This window comes from Alligator sinensis, unplaced genomic scaffold (assembly GCF_000455745.1).
Source record: "Alligator sinensis unplaced genomic scaffold, ASM45574v1 scaffold781_1, whole genome shotgun sequence".
Taxonomy (NCBI): domain Eukaryota; kingdom Metazoa; phylum Chordata; order Crocodylia; family Alligatoridae; genus Alligator; species Alligator sinensis.
Genome location: NW_005841845.1, coordinates 1,005,611 through 1,021,588, shown reverse-complemented (window position 1 = coordinate 1,021,588; position 15,978 = coordinate 1,005,611).

Genomic DNA, 15,978 nt, shown 5'->3' with positions numbered 1-15,978 from the left:
TCTCATTATTGCATGATTTCTAATTTGAATTCACCTAGTTTCAACTTCTAGCTGACAATCATATTATGCTTGAGGGTTTGGCCTATAAGGTAAACAATAGTTTGCAAAGCACCCTGCATCTTTTGCATCATTTGTCCAGTCCTTGAGATACCTTTGCATTCTAGACCTGAATATTGATTTTCACTGATTACTAGCAAACTTCTTTGCTATTAATATGTTTTACTTCATTTTTTTTGTCATATCATGAGTTCTTCCTATCTCTAGAGCATGCTTATTTGATTGTGATGTCTCCACAACTAATGGAATAATGATGATGCTGGTGCATGTGTTTTTCTGCCCTGAAAATACTTAATTTCATTGATCTTCATTTCCTCAGTCTGAAACCACCATCACATCCTTTCAATAATTGTGGTTTTGGCGATCTAGGGAGCTTTTATTTGCTGTTAGGCAGGGCATTTTTTGCTCTTTCATCTCCATAGACTAGCTGCCAGCATCAATAATTTCCATGCATTTCATTTGGAGAGAATAGGTTGCAAAAGACGTCTCCGTCTCTCATTCCTCACGAAGGAAAGAGTTCACCATCGATGAGCATAAAAACCGAGGAGAATCTTCTAACAAACAGGCGACCACTGAGGCCTAGACAGGAATCTGTATTGCTACAAATGCCCACTCCAAACCTCTGACAAGACAATAAACAGCATGCTCAGCAAAAGCTTTCCACTTTAATTATGCACAGCTTTGGGTACAGATCCAGCAGTCTGGATGGTTATCCAAACCTCTATTCTGAATGGCTGTCTGGAGATCTCAAATGAACTAGCATCCTTATAGGACTTCCAGTATTTCCCTAATTTCAATCAGGCACCAAGAACTGCTTCCTGGTTTTGGCACATCTGCAGCATGCCCTAGATGAAATCAGAAAGGACAAATGTTTCACAAGTTGAGCACACACTGTGGCTTGGGTTTGATCTAAGCCTTCAACTGCAAAGTAACAGGCCTCTGCTACCTTAGCTTCTACCTCTAGAGCCTAGATCCTTAAAAATACACAGACACTTAATTTGCATTTAAATCTACCATTATTAAGAGTGACTACCATTATTAAGGGTCTGACTATATGTCCTTTACCCATTTTTTAGGTTACCTACTGCAGAGCAGGGTAACACACGGAGCAAATACATAACATCATGAGTGGCATGATTGAAACAAATTGGCCTACTTGCAGGAATAAATGTCGCTATATAAGAAAAGGATGCAGGATCCGTGAATCACTCACTCAATGAAATCAGAGATGAAGGATGAGTTGACATTAGCCTACTTGTGCTTTGCAATTCTACCCTGCCTCCTACCTGCTACATGGCCTAGTTGCCCTTGCTTTTCTTTTATTACACAATCCATTTGCTTGCAGCTGGGATTTAGGCTTCTTTTGAAGTTTAAAAGCTGAAAGGGAACAGTTATGTCACAGTTGAAACAGCTGGTCAAGAGCTACAAATTTAAAGGAAGAAAGGAAAGCATTTTATGTGCAGTGCGTTTATCACAAAGTGAAGTGTCCCTAAGTAGGAAAGTGTAGCTGTTGTGTGCGGACGGGATGATATGCATCAAAGGGTGAACACCAGAAATTAGGCAGCACTAAAGTCCAGCACTGAGCTGACAATGGACACGTCGACATGTCGCCCTATGGCAACATAGCGACTCACTACATTGCCATACAGTGCGCTATGGCAACGTAGTGATCACATGGGTCTACGCATTATCGGCAGGTCCCCCGCCACAGTGGTGCGCTCTCCTGGTATAGCATGCCACTACAATGACATAGAGGCAAAATCTAACCGTGTGCAGCATGCATGGTGCAGTATGGGTAATACTACCATAAGGAAGTACTAAAGGACGGCGCAATAGCAACATCGCCATATGATGTATGTATAATGTGATTATGCTCTTGAGTGGTTGATATTCAGAGAAGTTAATGGACCCATTTTTTACTATTACTGAGAGAGCTGGGCATATATCAAGCTTTCTTCACAGGGCAAATTTCACCCAGGAAAACTCCGTTTCCCCACAAACCCACGTGGTTATACCCCTGCTCACAGGTCAATTAGTCTTAGCAGCAATCCGAGTGATAGCCACCGATCTGCTCCCCAATGTCCTACTATGGTAGGAAGTTCTTTGTCCGGTTCTGTGCTTTCAGCTCTGCTTCTACTGAATGGGGCATGGGAGAAGCAACTCTACTTTACCAATGTCATTGGTCTATGCAATTTTGCTCCACTGCTGGTGATGGTCGAGGCTACTTTACTGTAGATCAAGCTTCACTTCTGCTTTTACTCATCTGGCCCAGTTCCACACACACATTTTTATATGGCAAAGAAAGCACAGAGACCCCAGCAAGATAGTCTCCCTCCACTGGGCCCTCAAAAAATAACAAACTACAAATAAGGTCTTTCTCTACTGAGCACACGCTTTGTTATGCAGCCAAAGTCCATTACTTGTAGGCTTAGGGTGAACTCTTTAACGAGGGCTTACCCTGTATTATTCTTAGATCCTTTCATGAGTAGAGTCATGATAATAATCTACAATTGCAATTACACATCAAAACATAAACTTCCAACCAAAACAACAGAACTTGGCCAGTGAAATAATGAATACACAACATTGCAATGATGTAAATGAAGCTGGCTACAGTTAGTTTTTCTCTTTTCTTCCAATAGAGGTAGCAAAGTGTCCCAGCCCTGTAGAAATGCTAGCTCTTGCCGTCGCACAAGAGCAAGCAGTGAATTTATTAAATCAAGCCCCATTCCGTGACTGGGGGCATTTTGATGCTTATACCACAAGATGTGAAAAGCAGTCTGATGCATTCCAGTCAGTCTTCCTGGGGTCATTTTTCCTAACATTTTGCAACAGTCCAGAATCCCTCATTGAATATGAACTTTCCACGATTAACAAATGGCTTCTAATGCTGTGATTATGGTTTAACCAATGATTAGAGCATGCACAGCATGGCATTTCTGCAACAGCATCATCAAATTATGCCATTGCAATGACATATAGCTCTGCATAGCACATGAGCTCAAAATGGCATTAGTGAACAGAGGGAAATGCATTGCAAACTTCAAAAAATCAAAGAACTGCAGCATACTAACCTGCTGATTTGTGATTTTCTTGTGGAAATGGAGCATTATAAAGTAATAGTAGTAGTAATAATAGTTATGGTAGTTTTGTGTATCAAGTTAGTGTCTAGGGAACCTAATTGTAGAGCAGGACCCCATTATATTGGATAGTTTACAGACCCAAATCAGTCTGTAAACTATCCAACTATCAAACTATGCAGTCCCTGCCCCTAGAGACATGAATACCACAAATGGATAGGAGAAGCAGAAGATGATAAGGAGACAGAGACAATCCACATGATAAATACTGGTCTCCACTAAAGCCAAGTGAAATATGATTTTTGCAGTTCATTGTCCTAAACATGACACTGGCAATAGAATTTCTTTTTTTCAGGTTTGGAAAGAAAAAACAAATTTTCAACAGGTTTTACCTGTTGCATTTTTTCTGTTGTATGACATTTTTTTTGTTTGAACATTTCCCAATGTTTTCTTTTTTTGTTTAATAAAATGACCAGGAATTTTGAAACTCATGACTTGAAAACAATTTTCCAACCGTGTTAAAACTGGACATTTCCAAGTCATTGGAATATATTGTTATTTTTACTGAGCATTTCAGCAAAATTATCATGTGTTTGTGAAATGCATGATTTTTTTTCTGAATATATACTATTTTTACCGGTTTTATGTCAAGATAGTTTGCTGAGAGTTGTTTCAGTCCACCAGCTGTCTATCTACTGTTGAAGGTATTACAGAATAAGCAATTCTAAGGAAGAACTGGAAAGAGCACAAGGAATTGGCTTTATCTATGTTGGAGAGACCTTTTAATTGCGAGAGGAATTTTGGAACAATGCATAAAAGTGCCTTTTTTCCCAATTTAACAAGCAGGAGATAAGAATGGGCATCATGGGCAGAATAGAGGGAGTTGATGTCCTGGTAGGTCATGAGTGGCTGGGTATGAAAGACCTTAGAAATGAGGCAATAGTTTACATCTCACACACTGAAGAAGGAAGAAGATAGTAGAGAGGGGTGGGAGGCAGCAGTATTTATGTTCTACTAACAAAAAAGAGAGCTCCCATGTGCTTGCACTCGAGCCTTGTCTACAGCATGACTGTGATGTGCCCCAGACCAAACTGGTTCCACCTGTTCCCTGCCCACCTTTGCCATGTCCACATGCCCTCTCCAAGCAAGGAAATCTGCTGGCGAGCCGGCTCTGGAATTGTCCTCAGGGGCCAGTCTTGAGCTCCCCTGAGAGTGGCTTCAAAATCATGTCCACAAGTGTCCTCACCATGAACTTCCAGGATCAGAGCACGCCTGCAGATGCAAGGGGGTATGTGTTTGGGTCCAACCTGGATGGGAGATTTACACATTAGGATAAAATTTATGTGAGGTTTAGAATGCCTTCTCCCTGACATGCTAAAGCCATGGTTCAAACAAACCCTCAGTGTCTCAGTAAAAATTAGAGCAAACCCAAAAAGCTCAAGAAAGCCAGTAAAGAAACAGGCAAGAGATTCCCTTGTATACATGCATTAATGCCAGTAGTCAGGTATCCAGGTTGTTGCTGTATTGGTCTAGAGGAAAAGGCAATCAGGACTCATAGTAGAGATGATATCTTTGATTAGACTAATAAGATTTTGGCAAAAAAAAAATCTTTAGTTGCAAGCTTTCAGGCACAAACACCCTTCATCAGGCATAGGAGAAAAGATTGTAAAAGTTCTCCTGGGTAGAAATGACATTTCATCTTTTATTTTATATTAGACCAAATCTTGTTAATACCAGTAAGGGTTGCATGGCCCCAAGGACTCTATGCCACCAAGATGACGACTGGACGTAGGAGCTCTGGGGCTCTTTTGTTCCCTTCTGCCCCCCCAGACTCCCCATGGAACAGGTAGTGACCCACTTTTCCCCCACTCAGTGACATGGGGATAGCCTAGCAGAGTTGTGGAAATTAATTCAATGAATTCAGTACACTTGGAGACGAAGAGCTTATTGTTAAAGCTGCAGCCAGCTACAGCATTTCCCAGGGAACGTTGACTATAAGCATGCTTTCAATAGACCGTTTAACGGTTTGTCCTTCACGACAAGCCTGCAAAGTATGCTGAAAATCAGTCTATGGAGCCACTGGGAGAATCAGACTTCTTTTGGAGTTGGGGCCCTGGGAGATACTAGGACTATGAGGTAACTTTCCAATTTATAGAGATTGAGGCAGAACCTGCTATAGAAGCACTGGGATGGTTTTCATTGGCTTTGGTCCCCTGATGATGACAATAGCTTGATTTTTGTTAGATCTTCCTAAGTCCCGCCTAACTCCATCTGGGCTCAGAGAGATTGAAAAAGACAGATGGGGTGGCATGCGAATAACCCCACTCCCCCACAAAGAGCTTTTCCATCCGCCTTTTTCTTCTTGGCTATTTTATAATTCACTTCTGTGACTAATCTCAGGGCAGGAGGGAAAATTATTTTGAGAGCACAGGACAAACATAAAACAGCACATTTATGAGTGTTTTTCTCCTCCCCCTTGAAAATGGCTGGAGTTTTATTATACCTCTTGACGGCATGCTGAGAGAGGTGCTTTCTTTCCATACAGAGCGCGTTGCTGGCTGCCGGCTGAAGGCATTCCAAACCTCATATAAATTTTATCCTAATGTGTAAATCTCCCATTAACACAAATTATTTTTCTGTTTTTTCAAAAGCTGTTGTTTTTGGAAAGTCGCAGCCTAGGAAGTTTGAGACTTTAAAGAGGGCACTTTACTGCCGTAGGTAGGTAAACATTTTGGAGGGGCACAGACCAGGTCTCAAAATGCTCTCTCATGCACAAATGTCATGAGCTTGCTCCACTCACATTATTATTATTTATTATTGCCCAAGCACCACTGGCAAGCTTTGCCCCTGGGAAGTATGTTTTCACTGCATACACAATCACCATAGTGACTCCACTATAGTGTAGACTTTACCCGAGTGAATTCTTTTTTCCTGAAGAGACCACCTCTCACTGTGAGAAAGGCATAGAGTCTGCTCTCCTATCCTTAAATTTGACCATTGTGCTAAGGCTGGTAAAAAAAAAAATGAACTGCAAACAATGGTTGGTGGATTTGGAGACACCGGCACCTCTTAGAAACTGGAATAAGGCAGCCAGTTCAACAACATACTGGACACATCTTCATGTGCGCATGTACTGCACATTAATGAAAATTACTGCACAGTATGTGCACATGTCTACATGTGCATGCCCATACTACACAGTAAATATGGTGACTTATGCTGACTTGGGCTTTGATTTGATACCTGCAGCATGCATGTATCAAATTTACACCCGATTATTTACTGATCAATAATGCATGTATAGATGCCTTACTGCGCAGTAACACTGCGTGTGTGAACTTTAGTCCCAAGTTAGTTCACACACAGTATTAATGGGCTTTAAACCCTGCACATGTAGATACAGCCTATTCCCACTTACTGCGCAGTAATTTTAAGATGGCATAAATGCACATGTAGACACACCCACTGAGAGTATATGAGCCTGATGCTGCCTTGCCTTGGTAATACAATTGCCCCTTGAGATGTGCAAAAGAAGTGTTGATTATAGCAAGGAAAAGGGATATAAAATGGTGCTCCAGCTGTTAATGATTAGAGGATTATTAATTCCTTGAAGGTGGCTCCAAAGAGGATGGAGCTGGACTGTGGGGGCAGATGACAGTGGGGGCAGATGACAAAACAAGGAGCAATGGGCTCAAGTTGCAGCAAGGAAAGTTGAGGTTGGAGATTAGGGGAAACTCTCACTAGGAGGGTAGTAAAGCACTGGAACAGGTTACCCAGAGAGGTGGTGGACTCTCCATCCTTGGAGGTTTTTAAGACCCGGTTAGACAAAGCCTTGGCTGGGATGATGTAGCTGGGGATGGTCCTGCTTTTCAGCAGGGGGTTGGACTAGATATGACCTCCTGAGGTCCCTTCCAACCCTCATTTTCTCTGATTATTCGAGTAAAGGATACTTGGAGCAGAAGATTCTTCAGCCAAAAGATGAACTTTCAGCCCTTGCTTTAAACAGGTGAAATCAACACCCCAAGCCGTGAAGCAGGAGAGAAACGGGGCCAGACTTATTAACGAGCAGCAGCCAAGGGACTGTTGAAAAGAAGAAGGGTCCCAGAGTGCCACTACACATGTTATTTAGTGGGATACAATGAACATTTAGACTGCACGTCCTTTATGTTATAATTAAAACCAATGGATTTTTAAATGAGAGGAAAACTTGCAACTTAAATCAGGAGAGGCAGCTGACGCTTTCTAAAACTGATGTCATGCTTCTCTGGGATAATAGGACCATTGGACTTCATTTTAACCCCTGTACAAATCAGCACAGAAAACTCCCACTTTCACCCTGCATCTGTCTTTCATTTGATTTATCACTATCTGCATGCTGTGCATGTGGTTTTTTTTCACATGAACCTGGGCCTTTTGTTCAAACTGGTCTCCAATCTACAAAGCAAGGACCATCAGGTATAGATATAAAATGCTGTTCACTTTAATACACTATTGGTGCTGTTACTATCATCATCATTCCTCTGAAAAGCAACTCAATGTCATTTTGGTTTGTCATATTGTTTAATCTCATAACAGAAGCAAGTGTCTTACATTAGAAATGTTGTGGCTGGCACGGGTGCTGATGTAGTGAGGCACCTCAGATGCTGATAAGGAAGCATTTACTTAAGTCACTGCAGGATCAGGGCTGCCGTTCAGGAAAGCTGGCCATGAAGGTCCTACCGAAAAGCAGTGGAAGTGTCTCCATTGACTCTGTTGACCTTCACATCAAATTCCTAGTCCGTCTTCTAGCCCAGAAGTGTTCCCTGCAGGATGTCCTTGGGTAACCTATCCACTCCAGCTCTATCGTTTGCCGGTTACATTTTCACCACATTTACAAACCACCCAACAGTAGCCACTGGCTGACCTTCAAGACCGTACTTCACCAGCTGCTATTGAAAGCACCTTGCTCATAGCAAAGGAAACTGTCAGTCAAGGAAGGCAACATATAATTTGCAATATTTAATAAAACTTTTTGTTATTCTAGGTCTAATGATCCTGCTGGAATTATGTAATTACATTACCGCTGCCCAGATGTCTGGTTATCTGTGTACATACTAATTTTTCCATTACTGGAGTTATTACTGGCAACTGGACTAGGGATCACTTGTTATTTTTGACTATTGGAAGTCCTCCGCTTGTGGCTGGGGTTCTGCTGGCTTCAACTTTATTTGCATTTGGGCACAAAGATTTAAAAGGATACGTTTGTAAAAAGCAGCACCTAACGTGCTTCGACAAAATGTGTGCAGAACGAGGGAATAGGTATGCCACCAGGTTAACTGTACAGTCATGTGTGTGTTTATGTAGCCATTACTTTGGTGAACATATCACTCTTCACATTGGGGAGCTGAAGATGTAACAGCCTAGGGAAGTATAGTTAACCTACTTTGCTGGGGTTATAATATGTTCATACCCCTTGCAAGTTGTGCATGGAGGGAAATCTGCCACACATTCAGCAGTAGATCATATGTGTGAGCAAAGATGGTGTTTTAGGTTGGTAATATCTAAGCCACTATTCCTAGACATTACTTTTGAAGATTCGGTGTCCGGCAGATGAAACTTGATAAATTTAAATTAGACATAAAGTATGTCTTTTTAACAGCATAATTGATCCTGGGAACAGTTTACTAAGGGTTATGTGGGTTTCACTATTGCTGGAAATTTCTCAAGATTGGATACTTCTTTCTAAAATATACCATCTGCTGCAAACAAGAATTCATTCAAGGAATTCCTTTGACCTAGATAATACAAGGAACCAGATTAAAAGAATATAAGCCTTATAAATCTTATAATATATTAATCTAAAAGTACCTTATGTATTGAGGTCCCTTGGTCTCTCTTAAAAAAAAATAAGATCCAGACTCCAAGGTGTTTAAGTTATTTCTATCAATTACACTTAAGCATCTACATGACCAACATGTTTGAAAATTGTATCCATCAGCCGAATAGTCTCACCAGTTTCACAGGTGGTGGACAATGCATCATAACTAAAATATCCTTATATTCTGGGATCCTGGTTTTCCCTGATTTAAAAAAAAAAAATCCCCAATATTCAGTTAAAACAAGGAACTGCAAATTCACATTTTTCCATGATTAAAATGAAACACCACTATATGTATATCTATATATTAGTGGTGTTTCATTTAAATTATGGAAATACGTGCATTTGGGGTTACTTTTTTAACTGAAAATTGGGGTATTTATCAGAGAAAACCAGGAGCCCTGCTTATATTGCATGAGAGGGCCGAGGGTCTATCTACTAAGCCAGCTCAGACTGGGAGTTTTGGATTCACAGGAAATTCCAATCGTTTGGGGTTGGGGGGAAAGGATTTGTTTTAGTTTGGCACCAAAAGTAGAAAGCTTTGAAATCTTGTGTGGAAAAGGCATTCCTAAAATTGAAGCAGTTATCTTTGATTTTGTAAGAATCAATCAGAGAAGCCAGCTGGCCCATCAACTCACGGCCCGGCCTCCGACTCCTCAGATGCTCTGGGTGGAGTTGCTCAGATGTTGGGACAGCACCAGTCAGACCCAGAAGCTGGGGAAGTCCTTGGCCTTGGAACAGGCACCTACAAGCCCCGAGGATTTTGTTTCAAGTCCGGGTGTCCAGAGCTAGCAGGAACCCCACGGCAAAGTACAGAGTCTGGAAACCAGCAGAATCCTTCCTGGCTTCTGTGCAAGTTTCCTTGAAACTGAGATTTTCCAAGGGAAAATTTGACTCCAGCAAATCAGCATTTTCTAATATTAAAAAATAGACCGCGACATTGCCAGGAAGCTCTATTATTTACATTCACAGGCTGAAATGCAAGGGAACCTATACTAGCCTATTTCATATGGAAGAAGAGCTGGAAAAATGAATACATTAACGTCAGGCAGAATTGTTTTCATTAGTTCCTTCTTTCCTTATTCACCTTCATTGCTAAATTCCTCTCTTCTGGTCCCTCAACATATAAGTGACACCAGCTCAGAATCGTTTTGATTCATATTCATAGATTGTTTCATAGATTCATAGTTGTTAGGGGCTGGAAGGGACCTTGCAGATCATCGGGCCCAGGCCCTCTGCTCTAAGCAAGAAGACAACTGGGGTCAAGTGACCCCAGCGAGATGACTGTCCAGTCCTCTTGAATGCCTCCAGGATAGGTGACTGCATCACCTCCACAGGGAGTTTATTCCACAGAATAAACTTTATAGGAACCCATCTGGACACTGCAGCTCAAATTCAGAGGTGGAGGACTGTGATAAAATAATTGTTGGTTCATATGTTGTATATTGGACTTCGGAAATTAAACCGGCTGTATATGCAAAGAAGTTCTTCCAGAAGTACAGGCAACCCCTGCATAATGCTGTTTTGCTATAACACTCATTTTAAATTGATACCTGATTCCACTTAGCACTCAGCGAGTTTCATTATAATGCGCACGGTTGCCATCTTGGGTCATTAAAAACAATTGCAGTCGCCATCTTGGATCATCAAATACTTTCATTTTCACTTAACGCTCACTTCGCTGAACACTTGGTTTTTCAGGCACCAATTAAGCGCGCTAAGCAGGGGTTGCCTCTACTGGAAATGCAGCTTGCAAGCTCCGTGCAGGCAGGCTGATGTCCTAGTGTATCCTCCAAACTCTTTTTACTGAAGCCTGTGTTCTTTCCTCCAAGTGCCATGCATGCTCCTTCAGTTTTCCTTTCAACAGTTATGACTTCTGTGCAAGCATTTGTTGACTAGCTGGAGCCAGAAGCTGCTAATATATAGATATATGGCCTTAGATTGTCAGGTTCTTCAAGGGAACTGGTCTTCAAATCAGTCTCACGCTTCTGGCTTGTGTTACTGCAGTTAATGAGGGAATTGTTTCATGCTCTTTTCTATTTTGTTGAATTGATTTGTTTCTACCCTGTGTTGCTCTCATGCTTTATTAAGGAATCTATATCCTTGTCCAAGGCACCTTTCATGTCATCTTGGTGCTGATTTTTGCTTCCCCCACCTGGATGTGCTAGCTACAGCTGTCTTGTCTACAGCTGTTGTTGTGACTCTAGAGATAGCCAGGTCCCACTGCAACTTGGTCTGTGGCCTTTTGTCCTTGCTCCTTGTGGTTACTTGTTGGTTGAAACCAGACCTTCTCATCTGGGCAGAACAGCCTCCAGTCCCTGTCTCTTGTGATAGCAAACTGGTTAGAAATTGCTGCAGGATGGTATGAAGGTCCAGGATTGCATCTTTTATGTCTTCAACTTCTCCTAAAATGAGAATGTTATCAGCTGCAATCCTGAGGACCAGAAGTCCCTCTAGTACCTGATTCACTTTACACTGGAATATCTCTGGGATTTAATCCTTTCATCTTTGGCAGCACCTTTCATCCCTCAGCTGCTGGGCTTCCTTTCTTTTGAGCCTGCCTCCCACACCTAACAGCCCAGGTGCAGTGGGACAGGGTTAATAAGTCTTATGCATACCCCTCAACCCCTTTTTCATAGAATCATAGAGAATGAGGGTGGGAAGGGACCTCAGGAGGTCACATCTAGTCCAACCTGCTGCTCAAAGCAGGACCAGCCCCAACTACATCATCCCAGACAAGGCTTTGTCTAGCCAGGTCTGCAAAACCTCCAAGGATGGAAAGTCCACCACCTCTCTGGATAACCTTTTTGGTTGGTGCAGGGTTTGCACACCTTGTCTCACTGATCCTTGGCTTCTGTGAAGGCTTTCTCAGCTTTCCTAAGCTGTTGATCCAGTCTGCTAATTTGACAGTTGCATAGATACCTCTTTCTTGTAGACCTACCAGTGCCTTCTTTGGCAGATGTATGCATTTGCATGATCTCCTGGACTTAGCATCAGAGTCTGTTTGCCTTCAAGTTGTCTATCTACTTGAAAGAAGTCTTTGTGTTTTGGACTGGGGCTACAGTGACTGTTCTGCCATTTTGCTCACTTTGGTTTACACAGTCTAGCAGTGGATGGCACTCCTCTTGGTCAACTACTAGTAAGTCCAGACAATATCCCTCTTTGTGTGCGTGTCCAACTAAAGGTCTACATCAGGGGTAGGCAACCCCTGCCATGGGTGCCAGGTTGTTGCACACAGAGGTATTTTGCTCATCATGTGCGCCTTGGGGCAGACAGCAGGGAAGGGGCTGGGGCTGCACTGTCACAACAAGGATCAAGCCCCTTGCAGCTCACCCACCATCTGTCCCTGGCACGTCAACATCTTACAAAATCAAGGTTGCAGGTGTTTTTGGTACTCTGCCCAAAAATGCTCCCAACTTCTGGTCTGCATCCATCCACTGTGCCTCAGAAAGGTTATATTGTAAATCACCATTTCCAGAGCTCTGCCGTTTAGTTGATTGTTACAATAGACTGTACGATGTAGCTGGAATCAGACTGGCCAATTCGATTGCCATATGGCAACTGAATGCAAGGGAAACTTCTTCTGCAGTGCATATACAGCAAGAGCCTTTGGGCCTGCTAACGTCACACTGCAGACCGCCTTCTCTTCATTGGAAATCTCGACATCCTCACTCACAGCATCCACTGTCACATTTGTCTTCTTTAAGTACCTGTAGCATTAAAATATGAAGTGACTCTGCTTCCCAAACCTCTCAAACCATTGCCAACAGACTAGGCATCTTTATTCCTGTCCATACTCAGACTGATTTAATTGTTACCTACCAATATATAATTTACTGCTTAGAAAACCAAGTGTTAAACCAGTATTGCCAATGACATATCCAAAGTACCCAAAAATTAGGAAATACAAAATTAAGGCTGACCATGTAACCTTGATTTCCCGCGGCCCCCCCCCCCCCCTTGTGACTATACATTGTGATAAGTTTTTAATTACATGAACACTAAGTTTTTGGGTTTTTTTTTTTAATGTGGCCCTTGTTTCATTCAGTGCACAGGATTTTTTTTATGTGGGGAGGGCCATTCTTGGAAACCTTGTAAAAATTTCTCATCATCTCCACTTAAATGTTTAAGAACTTAATTGAGACCACATGGTTTCATTAGCTTTGGATGGACCCCAGAAGCTTAAGTGGAAGTACTCAGAAATCTGGAAGATTATCAGAATTTGTTCAAAACTTCTGAGCATGAAGCTTTGTGATGAGAGCTGGCTGGAAATTTCACATTTTCAAAATTGTGATTTAAAATTTGTTGTAGGATTTCTCAAGGGGATTTGCTGATGGTTTGTTTTTTTTTTCTTATTGGTTTATAAAATATATCAAAAGGTTTAAAAGCCTAAATATTGATTAACAATATTTGCTATTGTGGACTTTTTGTGAATATTTCTTTTTTTGTGATAATCTTTAATAGAGGCATGCAAAAAAAAAAAAAATCTGCAAGGAGGAATATTTGCTTCAGGTACACTGAAGCCAGAGTGAAGCACAAGAGCTTCAATCTGAGACCTTTGGATCTGAAAGCATGAATTTTTAGGTCTGAATCTTGAAGATCCAGTTCTGTTGGATGAAAATGTAGCATTTTTCTCGAGGCTATTGACTAGCTTAGACTTCCGTCTCGTGATATAGTAGGACTGTCCAGCAGGAAGCCCTGAGATACCTGAGCTATCTTGGGTACTAGAAAAAAAATTGGTCACAACAGCACGGCACTCAGCATAGATTAATTTACCCTGCTGAGAAGCTGAGCTCCATAGCTATCCTGTTTCTACTGGTTTCGGTATCTTGACCCCGCTCTACAGTCCACAGCACCTATGCAATATATATGTTGAAATATTGCTTCAAATGGCAAAGGATTTAACACTTAATTAAGAAGGGATTATAGGGCCTCTATTCAGTGAAAAAGTATGCGCCGCCAGTTACAATACATATGATTTGCTGCAGGAGTTGGTCGTGGAATGTGCCAGAAAATGAGCAAATTCCCTAAGCCCCTTTTATCTCCTTGCACATACCTAACCTCCGCTTTATCTCCAAGGGAGACACAATTCAAAGGTTACAGCCAGCTGCAAAAAGGTGTTCCCAGGGCTCAAAAGACATCAACTGTTTGCTTTCAAATAAAACACCTCCCGTTGCTACCAGGACCCAGTGCAGGTCCTCTGCCATGCTTGGCTATTTACTAGAAGTTTTACTAGGGTAAAAAAAAAATAAAAAAGGAGTGTGAGCAATTTCTGTGACAGGCCTCCACTTTACAAATGTTGCCGCTGGACCTACATCAGTCCCTGATTGTGTAAATCAGGAGTAACACCATTGAAATGAAATGAAAGGACCAGCCCCTCAAGCCGGCATAGCTCCATCAGCCTCTCTGGGACTATGCCGTACCCTCGTCCAATGGATTTAAATCCACAGTGTGGGAGCAGATTCAGGGCTACATATACATTTGTCCTGCATTAAAAAGAAGGGCTCTGTTCTGATCTCACTCACATGGATGTAACCCCCTTCGCTCCTGAAGCCATCGCTCTTCTGGCTAGTCACTAGCCTGTTGTTTTGCCCCAAGCCAATGGATTTATCTGTTGTCACACTTTGGTCTAGTTCAGTGGTTCTTTACTTTTTTGGACTTTTTCTTTAACTTGAGGCACCCCTCACTGAACTCAAGGCCCCCCTCCAAAACTTTTGTGAATGCAATGGTACCCAATTTCAAAAACTAATCTATATAGTACAGTGCCTACCTCCTTGCAGAGGGGTAAAGGCCAAGCCTGATGCTAGGTTTATCTACTTAGCGGCTTAGCTCCTCACATCTTGCATCAGTTTTCAAAAGATCTGGCAGCACCCCAGGGTGTCCAAGCACCCTGGTTGAGGAGCACTGGTCTAGATGAACCCCAGTGCTCCCCTTTGGGTTTGTTGTCAGTCTTTCCAGGCACAGGCTCTTCACCAGTTACCCATTCACAGAGCTGGGACCTCATAGTTTTGGTGCCTTGTGCCACCTACGCTGACCCCACCAAGCAGCAGAGATGCATAGATATATCTTTCTTTGAGTTCCATCTTCACGGGCTCAGCCATCTACATTTCGGGGGTAGTAATCAAAATATGAAACAGAAACTTTGCCGAAGAATCCTAAACCAATCACTCTTTACTTTAAGCAGCACAAGAAGCATACAACCAGACAAGAGGCTAAAGCACCAGTTCATCCATTCCCACCTCCAATCCCTCCCCATGTGGGAGTGTTATTTGGGCTCCAGGCCAGCATCCTTTTCGCGATTCCAAAAATCCTTTTGAAGGATAGTTTTCTTTGGGAAAGAGGAGGAAAAAGAAGCAGAGCAGAAAGTAGGGAGGAATCCTTTGCCTACAGTGTTGGAAGAGGACATGCGTTGTTTAAAATCTCTCACTCAGACTCCCTGGTTTGAAAGGACACCATTACCACCTGGTGTCTTAGGGGTCCTATAGATGTACAGCGAGGCTGCTCCGATGTGCTGTATATCCAGCACGTTGAAGCAGACTCGATTAATCAAGAGTGCGGAAATGAATGCGTTCCAGCACTTTCCAGTGTCACATGTATCAGTGTCCCCGCACTGAAAAATGGTGGTGGAGCACTTTAAACTAACAGTGGTTTGATGAGCTTTTGTTCAAAGTGCCCCAGCTGCCATCTTTCAAGTCAGCGATGCTGATACATGTGATACTTGGGTGCTTTTAATTAGCGCAGCTCGCTAATTAAAGCACCTCCTCCACCCCCCAGAGCACGTCTATAAGCATCCTTAGTTTCCAGGTTTGTGTGTTTTCCACCTTCTAAATCCTCACTGTCTTCAGACCACTTAGACAGGACAGGTTCCCCCACCCTAGGCAGGCTTATACTCCCTTAATCTCAATAAATCCCTTTAGGTTGATCTGTAGCTTCTTCAAACTAGATGGAGGAGGTGATACCTATCTGGGACCTTGTCAGCCCATG